At 43.2% G+C, this 12,062-nt stretch overlaps 1 protein-coding gene across 3 annotated transcripts in view; it reads right to left on the reverse strand.

Annotated features, from left to right (window-relative positions):
• The window catches only part of COL14A1 (collagen type XIV alpha 1 chain), a 127,412-nt gene extending 127,113 nt beyond the window's left edge, over positions 1–299 (reverse strand). For all 3 annotated transcript variants that reach the window (XM_076329171.1, XM_076329173.1, XM_076329174.1), the window contains exon 1: positions 146–299. The gene's annotated coding sequence lies outside the window, so the exon portion shown is untranslated. The remainder of the gene's footprint in view (positions 1–145) is intronic.
• Positions 300–12,062: the final 11,763 nt, after the last annotated feature.

Here is a 12,062-nt window from a genome sequence, read left to right on the forward strand (position 1 = left end):
CGCTCCAGCCGCCGCGGGGGTGTCCGGGCAGGTGGGTGGGAAGCGCTCCTGCCCCTGACCCCCGCGGGTTTTAACTCCCCGGAGCCAGCCCCCCCGCCCGCCTCGCCCCAGCCCTCGAGGGAGACGGAGCGGAGCTCACACCGACCTGTGCGGGCATCAGCGGGGGAGCAGCCGGTGGGGGTGCGGCCGCTCGTTTTCACGCGGGGCTGCGGGTGTTGAGGCGGCAGCGGGAGAGCCGCTTCCCTCCCCTCTGGCCGCTCTTCGCCTCGCTGCGCCGCATCTGATAAGGCGAAAGGGTAGCGAAAGGAGGCGGGCAATTATAGAGCAGAAGGTGGAAGGAAGGGGGGAAAAAAAAGAGGCATGAGCGATGCCTGAGATCCAACCCTCCGCCCCCGAGCCCGACCTCCGCGGCGGGGGCGCGGCCAGGTGCGCGGGGAGGCAGGGCCGGGGTGGGCTCCGGGGTGGAGGGGGGATTTCAGGCAGCGTTGCATGTGCAGGTGCGGTGCTTTTCAGTGTTCTCTTTCTTCTGGAAACTTTTTGCTACCTTTTAACTCATTTTCCTCTCCCCGAAGTTCCTCGTTCACTTCGTTTGAAATGATTTAGAAGGTGCCTACTCTGCAGTACGGCTTGGAATGCAAGTATCCCCCAGTGTCAGGTATTGCGATGTGTGGATTAATGATTCATCGGGGAAATATTTATATTAAAGTGTTCCAGCACTTGTCTGGCTTAGTATAAACCTTGATTAAAAGCGTCGTAGTACATATGTACGTTTTTGCCATATGCATAGACACTGCAATGGGGATGTGAAATTGCAGAATCTAGAGTCATATAGAAATGAGTTGCCCTATGGGATTCCCTACTGAATTTACAATTAAGGCTACTACTCACGAAGTTTGTAAGTCCCAAGAATTTAAGAGGTGAATGAAAATATTCATAACAACGTGCCTGATCATCTGTATAAAATTACAAATGACATCACTGAAGGACTGCAGTTAGGAAACAACAGGCGTAGGTGAAACAGAGATGTGCATCCCTTTCTTAATGTAAGTAGGAGCCCCTTCTAGGGAAGGGGAAGGCAGCAAGTCTCAGGGAGATGACTGTGACTGAACTCTGTAAGGCGGGACCTTCTGTTGCTGAATAGGATTCCCAGTCCTGCAGACTCTCGTCCAAAGTCACAGTGCACAGATATCTTTCCACTGAAACTGCAGAAGTGTTTGAGCTTTAGAGAAACTCTTTAAGTCCAGTTGTTTTCTATAGCAAAGGTTAAAAAGTGTTCCTAGATCTAAAAAGCATCTCCCAGCTCTAGGAATCTGGGAGATCCTGTCCTCCACAGCTATTCTACTGTACTGCCAGCTGTGTGCAATGGCTAACACTTTGTACCAGTCAAGAAGAGAGTAGCTTGCAAGACTAACGATTCCTCTGAGGCAATAAGATGTTCAGCTCATTGATGCTAAATGTGATACCTTTTGTACCTTTTCAGACCCTAATTTATGTATTTAGCTAAACAATAGCATCCAGAAGACAAGGAAGCAGATGGATAGGTCTATTTGCAATGCCCTTGAGGATTCAGTAAATGTAGAGAGATAAATCAGCCTAATCCACGACTGCTTGCTGGCTCATGTATTTCAGGGCAGGACAAGGAACAGCCTGCCAAAGGGAGAGTCTGGCTCCCCCCCCACACTCTTTCTTTTTTTTTTCCGGATTTATAATGTAGTATGGAAAGTCCATGAGCACCATCCTGTGGCTGCATCTAGTCAGAGTACTGCAACTCAGTAAAAAGTCTTGAGGATCCCACTGACCGATAAATAGATTCTGTAACTCTCTGCAGCCTTGAGATGACTTTATACTTTAATTTTTAATCACCTGTTTGCATCAGCAATGAAACTAATACTTTAAGTTTATGCAAAGTATATGCTTTCATGGGTAACTCAGCTGATTTTATTAATATCCGTTTATTTTCCTGATTTACAGTGCTATTTTTACACTATTTGTCTACTTTTTAGAGTGAATCATGCTTGTTACCATTGAGCTTTACTCAGCTTCCTCTGGAAAACACGGTAGATCTCCTTGCATAATTACAAGGAAGAGCTCATTTTGTTCAAAAGTTCAAGCTAGAAGTTAAAAAGTAAGCTTCCCTGAAAGAGTTCGTATAAGTTGCACATCTGGAAATAGACTAAGATCACAATATGCACAATATTAATGTACAAATGATTTACCAATGTTTCCTTCCTGTCTTCCTTCAAAAAAAACCCCAGAGTTTAGAGAAGAAATTTCCTGAACGTGAATTGGCCCCATGAATTTACCTTCCACTGTTTTGAATTGGCCAAGCCTCGGTGATTTCAAAAGAGCAACCACGATTTACAGCCACCACATTTTAAAAGTATTCAAACCAACAAGATATTGACCATCCTTTGCTTGGCTAGTATAGATCCCACAAAATTTGTATAAATAGGATTACATGAGAATAATATTGAAAACAGCTGGAAACAATTCCACTAATCCAAGGCCAGTGCCACAAAGAATAGAATTAGCGCAGGCTGGTGAGCTCAAAGTGAGCTGGGCTGAATATCTAATGGTACGACTGAACCAAGTAATGAATCACCGACAGCAATGTTTGTGGGAATTGAACAGAAACCAAAACAATGGATATTTTGGGTGGCTGTGGGGAAGAATTACGCTGTAATTATCAATCCTTGGCTTTTTAGAATATTTTCTGCTTTTTAAGATATACTTTGAATATTTTTCTTACTTTTTCTGATATATTAACAAATGCAATGTTAATTGTGGTGCCATTTTTCACAAGACTTTTGGGAAATAAGAATATCAAGTTTGGGGGATATTTTTAAATTGCAAATAATTAAAAACTAATCAAGTCTTGTATTCTTTTATTACAATGATGTTTTTAAAGGTGACTAGTGTTTTTATGTCCTAAACTAATACATCTTACAAAGAGAAGTACATTTTTAAATGCCTTCTTTCCCCTAGCATCCAAAAACTCCAGTCGCATTCAAAGATTTTGACTATGGATGTCCATATTTGCGTGACTTGAACTAGTCCCTAGGCCTAACAACAATTCCTAGAAATTTCTTTTTTTTTTTGCTACTAAAGGAACTGAAGAACACAAAGACAGAGGTAATACTTGAGGTAAAGCAGAGGTGACTTTTGCTTTAAATTCTGTAATTCTTATTAAATATGACGGTACATACAATGCTCTTTGGAAGGTGGTTTGCCAAGGTCAGTCTGTCACCACTTGCGATAATTAAGTGATTTATGAAGTCATGTGCTGAAAGATCGGAGAAGGACTTAGGACTATGTTCTTCCCAAATTAAAAATACAGAAAAAATATTTTAATAAAAAATGCAATTGTGATAAACCACCTTTAACATATTAGCGATGCTTGCTTTTTAAAGTTTGTCTTCAGTAGTAAAACAATTTCACAGTTATTTTGTGATATGAATATGCAGTGAAATGAATTCTGAAAGGGTAGCTATTTTTTGTGAAATATTTTTTTCTAGTCACTTTCTTTGTGCTACAGCTGTTTCTCTGTTATCAACCCCACAAATGTGGCTTTCTACAGCTCTATTTTTAGGCAGGAACTGCCAGAGTAGTCCAGCTTTGCTTCGTTATCCGTTGGCATGTCTGATGAGTCATTTTCATTTCCTTGATACTTTTTAGAAGATTTCAGTGCTGTCAGCACTTTAGTGAGCTGCTAGGTTTATTCATCTGAAATTTATTACACATAATGAGGTAAGTGAAAGGGATATGTAGGAAGCCAGATTGATGCCATGGCCATTGAAGTGTAACTGTTCATGTTTAGGGTTGGTCCTGCTCCTCTAAACATGCAGGAAAGAGAGCAAAACTGTGCAAAGGGAGCATAGGGAGATGGAAAAATACAAATATTTCTCGGTCATGTATTTTTCCGTTCATATCTCAGTATGAGGGTTCCAGAAGGTAATGGGAAGAATGAAGAGTTTAATGTTTCATAAAGTTGGTTTTTCATTCTGCAGTCAAATTAGATCCCCTTAGATTTGTGAGGTGAGATTCATCTATCCTGGGTTTACACTTCAACATCTGAGCTAGTTGCTGAGCCCTTTTCTGGACAATGCTGAGGAACAGACATAGCTGTATGAGCCTGGAGACATGTCCAGGAGCTAAGCTCCCTCTTCTTAGCCTCTGACAAGTGTAGCTTATCCAGATCGATTTAGGGAGGGAGTTCAGCCACACGTTTTAGTCCTTGAGCAGCAGGGAGGCTGAGTGCAGCCTGCTGAAAAACTGGAGCCGCAAGACGCTAATTCCTGCACCCACAGCCTCCTCACAGCTGCAGTGAAAAGGCAGTCCACCGGAGAAGTGATGTTATCCTCTCCGATGTGCATATGTGCTCACACGGTAGGAACCCACCTTACCTCACTGGACAGGGGGGCCTCACGTGTACTCATTCTCCCTCAGGCTGCGAGGAGCAGGAGGAGTTTCCTGGTCTCCTGCTCGGCAATGTTCTGGACCCATGAGCATTACACAGGATCACAGAATCATTGAGCTTGGAAGGCACCTCTGGAGATCACCTAGTCCAACCCACCCTGTTCAAGGAGGGTCAGCTAGAGCAGGTTGGCCAGGGCCACATCAAGTTGAGGTATGAGTATCTCCAGGAACGGAGACTACACAACCTCTCTGGCCAACCTACTCCAGTGTTTGACCACCTTCACAGTAAAAAAATAACCAGACCAAAACCCAATGTTTTCTTGTGTTCAGATGGAATTTATGTGTTTCAATTTGTTTCCATTTCCTTTCACCCTGTTGCTTGGCACCAATGAGAAGAGTCTGGCTCCCTCTTCTTCATTCCCTCCCATCAGTTATTTATCCATATGGATAGGATCTCCCTGAGCCTTCTCTTCTCTAGGCTGAACAGTCCCAGCTCGCTCAGCCTCTGCTCTTTATGAAAGATGCTCCAAGCCCTTAATCATCTAAATGGCCCTTCACTGGACTCAGTCCAATAAGTCCATGTCTGTCTTGTGCTGAGGAGTCCAGCACTTGACCCAACATCCAGATGCAGCCTCACCAGGACTGAGTGGAGGGTAAGGATCACCTCCCTCAACCTGCTGGCAATGCTCTTCCCCATGCAGGCCAGGAGGCTGTTGGCCTTTGCTGCACATTGCTGGCTCATGGTCAACTTGTCCACCAGGACCCCCGGAGCCTTTCCTGTAAAGCTGCTTTCCAGCCAGTCATCCACCAGTGTGTACTGGTGCCTGGGGTCCAAGGGCAGGACCTTGCACTTCCCTTTGCTGAACTTCATGAGGTTCCTGTTTCACCATTTCTCCAGCCTGCTGAGGACACTCTGAATGGTAGCACAACCCTCTGGTGTATCAGCCACTCCTCCTAGTTTTTTACCATCTGCAAACTTGTTCAAGGTGCACTCTCCACCATCAACCAGTTCATTAATGAAGAGGTTAAACAGTGTTGGCTCCAACCAACCCCTGGGGTACATCACTAGTGTCTGACCACCAGTTGGACTTCATGCTGCTGATCACAACCCCTTGAGCCCAGCAATTCAGCCAGTTTTCAGTTCCTGTCGCTGTCCACTTACCTAGCCCATGCTTCATCATTGTGTCTATGAGGAAGTTATGGGAGAAAGCATTACTAAAGTTAAGATAAACAACATTGCAGTCAAAATGCAAAATCCGTATTCACTGCTCTCACTTGCTCCCAGATGGCATGCTGAGACTTCATCAACCAGCCCGAGAGAGCACTGCAATTGATGGGCAAATCCTCAGGAAAAAGGAAAGACCAGACTTTATGATGTTTGGATCTACCAGCAGCTGGAAATAGGTAGGCACAAATACGGCATTAGGCTGGCAAAAGTGAGCGCAGATTTCTTTTCACTGGATTACGCTGCGGTGCAGATTAAGTTGCAGCCCACCAGTGGTACAACATAACACAGTGAGGGAAGCGTTCCCCCCCCATTTTTTACTGAATAAGCAGAAGACCTACAGATTCTGGCTGTCTGTGCCAGAAGTAATGTTCTTTGTAATGAAATCCAGGCTGAAATGAATATTTAAATCCAGTAAGAGCTGGAAGCAATACCACGGTGGTCTCTGTAATATATACCTTGAGTAATGAATACAAGAGATGTCTGGAACAAAGAAGAATTCCTTTCCAAATAACATGTATCTTAAGCTATTACCTAAAAGAAGCAGAGCTTCTTGTTTGTCTCCTACTGAGCTTCTTGTCTGAGCTCCTACCCTATACAATCTTGAACACTATAATTACACCTCTGGTCTGCTTCAATCTACTTTAAGCACTTTTCTAGTACACGTGGCCATGAGAGTAAAATTCCTGACATGAGGAACAAGATTTGTTAAATGCTGTCCAATGATCCGTTTTTCCATCTTGTCAATTAATGCAAAACTATGAATTTTCAGTTTTTCTAATTTGCAATTTTTAGAAAAGCATGTCTGTTCATTAGACTCTGAAAAATAATTAGAGTTGTCTCCTAGAATAATATTGCATGACAAAACATAGGGGTTTTTCTGCCGCTGAATAAACACCTGAACAAAACTCTCCTGTAAGATAGCACTTTATATTGCTCACAAATTTTATTCATCTAAACTGTTTCCTTTGTTCAGTTTTAAACAGCCTGGTTCTCTTTGCTGCTTTTGTTTTAAGGAATTTGAAGTGGATGACGAGATTCCGAGATGGGTGCTTTGTTCCCGTACACATTTTTAAGCATTACAATTGGAATTTTCAAGAGTAGACTTAGTTTTCCAATATTTATTTACACATATGTTAAACATACAAAGTTAGCTTTCGACAAATAAAATATTGAATTGACCTTAGCAGAAATTTTATGAAAGAGAAATGGTACTGCGATTTGCATTTGCTGAAGAAAAAGCTGTTATTGTAAAAAATCATAGCCTGTGTTTCAGAGTAATTTTATACAAAGTGTGAATGGAGAGAGCCAAGAGAAATACGAATATTTTATTTGTTGCAAACAGCTCAATAAAATTGCCCCCACTCAAATACTCACTGAACAAATTCAGTATGCTTTCCATTTTTATATTTCAGGCGCATTTAAGCAGCTGAAATAACTGTCAGCTAATTATTCCAATAAATATCAGTACTAAATACCAGTATACTGGAAATCTCACTTTATCAGGTACGAGAAGGAGAATTTACAGCAGTTTTAAACATTTTTTTCAGTTGTAAAGCAATAACAGATGGGGGCAGTCTTGGACAAAAATCTCTTTTGTGTATTAACAAACCTCTATCTTTCTAGCTTCTGTGTATCCAAATTCAAGTACCGTGTCTGCTAAAAAACCCACTTTAATAGTCCTTGTGCTTTGGCCTACATTGTAAGAGTCAAGAAATTATCAACTGTGAAGACCTGTATTACTCAGCTTCTGTGCAGAAGGGTTCCACTCAGCCAAAGCCAACTCATATAAAGCTCCTCTACGGAGAAGGTGCTACCATGGGATGGACTGCACTGCTGCTCAGGATTACTGCTAAAGAGTGGTTCCTACACTGCAAGAGTATGTGTGACTCTTGTCCATGAGCTGTCCCTAAGACTGAGATGGCCATTTGCTGTCTCAAGATTTGCCAAGAATTGTTAGGCTAAAGAGAAGAAGGAGGCAAAGTTTTGGTTCTGCTCTTATGTGTTGCAGAACTAGCTCTCTGTGTCAGATATGCACCCAGGAAGTGCTTGGACACTTCCCATTGAACATGACTTAAGTGCCTTAAATATAAAGCCAAAAATAACAGGAAATTACATAGGAGGAGAGCAAGTGTATATACTAGCCTTAAACAAATAGCCAGCAGTAATTATGCTCCAAAGCGATTGATCTGATGACTTAAAGAATTATAGGGTATTGTGACAAAGAACATGAAAGCTGTAAAAAGGCGAGGCAGTAGTCTACAACCACAAAAAGCAGATAACATCTCAAAAGCTTTCGGGTTAGCCTTCCCCCCACCCCCCCCAACATTCAGAGACTATTTTAGGCAGTTGTGCAAGTTTTTGCAGCATCTGGATCTTGCACTGAACATCACTTCAATCCATGTTCTTCACAAAACCCAGGTAAAAATAGGACGTTCAGCAGCACTCCATCCATGATGCTACTCCATTTTCCAGTATTTGTTCATTTAACTAGTGACTGACTCTTCATCTTAGGCTTTTTGACAAAGTACTGTAATCCGCATGTCATCTCTTTTTTTGCTGTTTCCTTTAGATTATCATTGTTTGGGCTCTATTGTAATCTTTAATTTTCTGAAGGCATCCTTCATAAATGCTAGTTTAAATGTTCTTGTAATACTGGCACTGCCTGCAGTAATGTTCTTTATCTTACGCTTCACAGAAAAAAGCTTGTTCAGGGCCTGTTTAAATTAGCACAGTGCTTAAGGTAAGTCAGATTACAACAGGGCCCTGAGGAAAATAAAGCCTTGAAGAGCGCAATGTTTCTTACAGAGCAGTCTTCAGAGACACTGGTGGAATAGTAGATGTTCTTCACTATCTAGCACAAGCAAAATCTCTGTCCCAAGGTTTGCGGTCTTGGAAGAATAGCCAAAACATCTGCTTTAAGCCACTGGGCATTTCATAATATTGATAATAATAATAATAATAATAATAATAACAATAATTCAGCACATGGAAAGGAGTTACTGCTGTTTGGGACATCAGCCGATCTGTCCCTTCAAATATTAGCAAGGTTTGACTTGAAGAATCAGTCCTTAAAATCTGGAAGCTCTGAATGCTTTTGCACTGAGAAGCAAGCATGTGAGTCCTTGTAGTAACAAACCGTATGTTCGCATTGCTTCTGCATATGCTGGTTCGTTAGAGCTAATATCAGCCTGTGTAAGAGACTGAGTCTACAGACGATTAGACAGGAGATCAGTTAAATCAAGATGGATCATGTTCCTATTCTACCCTGTTCAATTCTTTTTCCCGATGCCAGCTAAAGGAATAACTTGCCTCCCTGTCTTCCGTATAGCACAGGTAACTCTCCATGGGGAAGTCAGCCTATTCTTTCCCTGCCTGGGAAGCTGAATAGGAGGAGAGTGGGGTTTTGGGGCAATGAGCCTTCCTCAGTAAAATAATTCTTCACTGGACCTAAGATATGCAAACTGTAGGAGTCTACAATGAGGACTTGAATCTAGGTAATGATAAAAGCGATGTGATTGGGATTTGACTGTATTCCATTAAAATCAAGAGCGAAACTCTTTGGTAGGGAAGAGGTCAGCTTATTTCAGAGAGCTGTAAGCACCTTTGAAATTCAGTAAGCTTCAGGCTCAGCTCTCACACACAGCAGCTGTCCCTGAGCAGTTCTCCACCAGGTCATGCAGAGCCATCCAGATGTCTGTCCATTCGCTGCTTCTGTACTGTATCAGTAAAAGAGGAACAGGCAGTAACGCTGCATTTTGTTACCGACATCAACTGTTAAGCATAAAGTACATTTCCTAAATCATGTTTCTGCCCTTCTCTACAGTCTGAAGTTCATTTTGTTTGCATTATATCTGCTGATAGTTTTAAAAAGTTGGGTAGTTATTGCCTGCACTCTAAAGAAAAAAAGAAATAACTGGAAAAAGTGAAGAACAGCTTTGTTTCTCCAGTGTGCTACATTCTTTATATATTTTATCTTTTAAAAAAAATTCCACCCGTGGCCTTTTGCATGTTCTGAAAGTATTACAACCACAAGACAGGGCAAGTAAGTTCAGATTACTATGTACATTCTGTACATTTTCAAAAATTTTCCTCATAGAACTTATAAAATATTTCATGGTAGATAAAATTTTCTGAACAGAGGAACAAACAGATGAACACCATAAGAGTGCAGTGCCGTGATTCATTTCTGGGTTCACAGGATTAGGTGAGAGCCTAGTGTGCCACACTTAAAGTAACCCATTAAAATAAGTGCCTGAACAAGACTTGATGCTTTAGAGATGCTGAATAACCACCTTGTATATCAGTGGAACAGCATAATTCTGTATTAGCAGTAGCCACAACAAGCATCCGCTCTCTTTTTTGTTGTCTTTTTTTTCTAGGGTGATTTAGAGAATCATTCTCCGTAGGAAATCCGCACTTCTTACATTGAATAATATTTCATATTAAGCCAAGGCTGCATTTGGTGGGCAAGTCCAGTTCAGATTTACAAAACAGTTTCCTAAATATGCATTGTCTTTTATCTTCCTGCTGTTAAAATCAACCTGCCAATAAAAGGTCAGAGTGTAATTCTCAGGTGTCATTTTTGTACAGTTAATGGAATTATTCCTAATTTTCAAGTGGGTAAATAAAACAGAAGCTCACCATAAATATTTATATTCACTGTTGTCATTTGCCTAACTGCATTCTCAAAGAATTTTCAACACTATTTGTTAAACTAGTGTTAATTTTCTTCACTTGCCTAGCGAGCATGTAAGATTTATATGGCTTTCTATATGTGATTAAAGTCAGTAATAAAATGAGAATTATTGATGGAGGTAAAATTAAACATCTGAACTCTTCATAATTCACAGTCTTTTTACATGAGTGAAACCCACATATTAGAGTTGTCATAGTTCAAAGGATGTTAACCTGTCATTTACTTACAAATTCCCACTTACTTTACTAAAAATATTATATGATCTGTAGCACTACTCATTATTTAGCTATGATGTTATTCCTTTGAAAAGCCTGTGGGCTTCCCAACACTTGCTTTTTAGCGATAGGCAGGAATGTACCGTACAAATCAAGCCCTGAACTGAATGTGCTATTGAGGGTGTTTTGTACAACCAGCTTCTCTAGGAACCGCAGACTGTTTTTGTGGCTTTGCTTGGGTAAACATGGCTCTCGCTGCACGGCACGGGGCCGGTTGCGCAAGGCGGCCTGCCGTTTGGCCTCCACATCCTCCCACACGCCTGGGGACCAGGGCCCGATCCAGCCCTCAGCAAGCTCAGCTGGCAGCCTGCGGAGTTTGGCACTGAGGCTTGCTGCAGAGGGAGCCTCTCCCTCGGAAAGGTTGGGAGGAAGGGGAGCTTGGAGAGGAGCTTGGAGAGGACTGTGGAGCAGAGGACTTGCAGGTTGACTGTACATGATGGGTACCTGGCACGCTGGTGACAAGAGCCTGCCAAAACTGAAGATACAGGGTTGCAAATAAATTTACGGCTACAGAAGATTCAAAATACATTGTATTGGGTTTGCATGGCAAGGTTTTGATAGTGGGGGGGCTACAGGGGTGGCTTCCATGAGAAGCTGCTAGAAGCTTCCCCTGTGTCCGACAGAGCCAATGCCAGCCGGCTCCAAGATGGACCCGCCGCTGGCCAAGACCGAGCCCATCAGTGACAGCGGTAGCACCTCTGGGGTAACATATTTAAGAAGGGGGGGAAAAAAAACCCTGTGCAACTACAGCCGGAGAAGAGAGGAGTGAGAATATGTGAGAGAAACAACCCTGCAGACACCAAGGTCAGTGAAGAAGGAGGGGGAGGAGGTGCTCCAGGCGCCGGATCAGAGATTCCCCTGCAGCCTGTGGTGAAGGCCATGGTGAGGCAGGCTGTCCCCCTGCAACCCATGGAGGTCCATGGTGGAGCAGATATCCACCTGCAGCCTGTGGAGGACCCCACACCGGAGCAGGTGGATGCCCAAAGGAGGCTGTGACCCCATGGGAAGCCCGCGCTGCAGCAGGCTCCTGGCAGGACCTGTGGACCCGTGGAGAGAGGAGCCCACGCTGGAGCAGGTTTGCTGGCAGGACTTGTGACCCTGTGGGGGACCCATGCTGGAGCAGTCTGTTCCTGAAGGACTGCACCCTGTGGAAGGGACCCACGCTGGAGCAGTTCATGAAGAACTGCAGCCTGTGGGAAGGACTCACGTTGGAGAAGTTCATGGAGGACTGTCTCCCGTGGGAGGGACCCCACGCTGGAGCAGGGGAAGAGTGTGAGAAGTCCTCCCCCTGGGGAGGAAGGAGCGGCAGAGACGTGTGATGAGCTGACCACAACCCCCATTCCCCGTCCCCCTGCACCACTGGGGAGGAGGAGGTAGAGAACTCGGGAGTGAAGTTAAGCCCGGGAAGAAGGGAGGGGTGGGGGGAAGGTGTTTTAAGATTTAGTTT

The sequence above is a fragment of the Aptenodytes patagonicus genome, chromosome 2, assembly GCF_965638725.1.
Source record: "Aptenodytes patagonicus chromosome 2, bAptPat1.pri.cur, whole genome shotgun sequence".
In the NCBI taxonomy this organism is placed as follows: domain Eukaryota; kingdom Metazoa; phylum Chordata; class Aves; order Sphenisciformes; family Spheniscidae; genus Aptenodytes; species Aptenodytes patagonicus.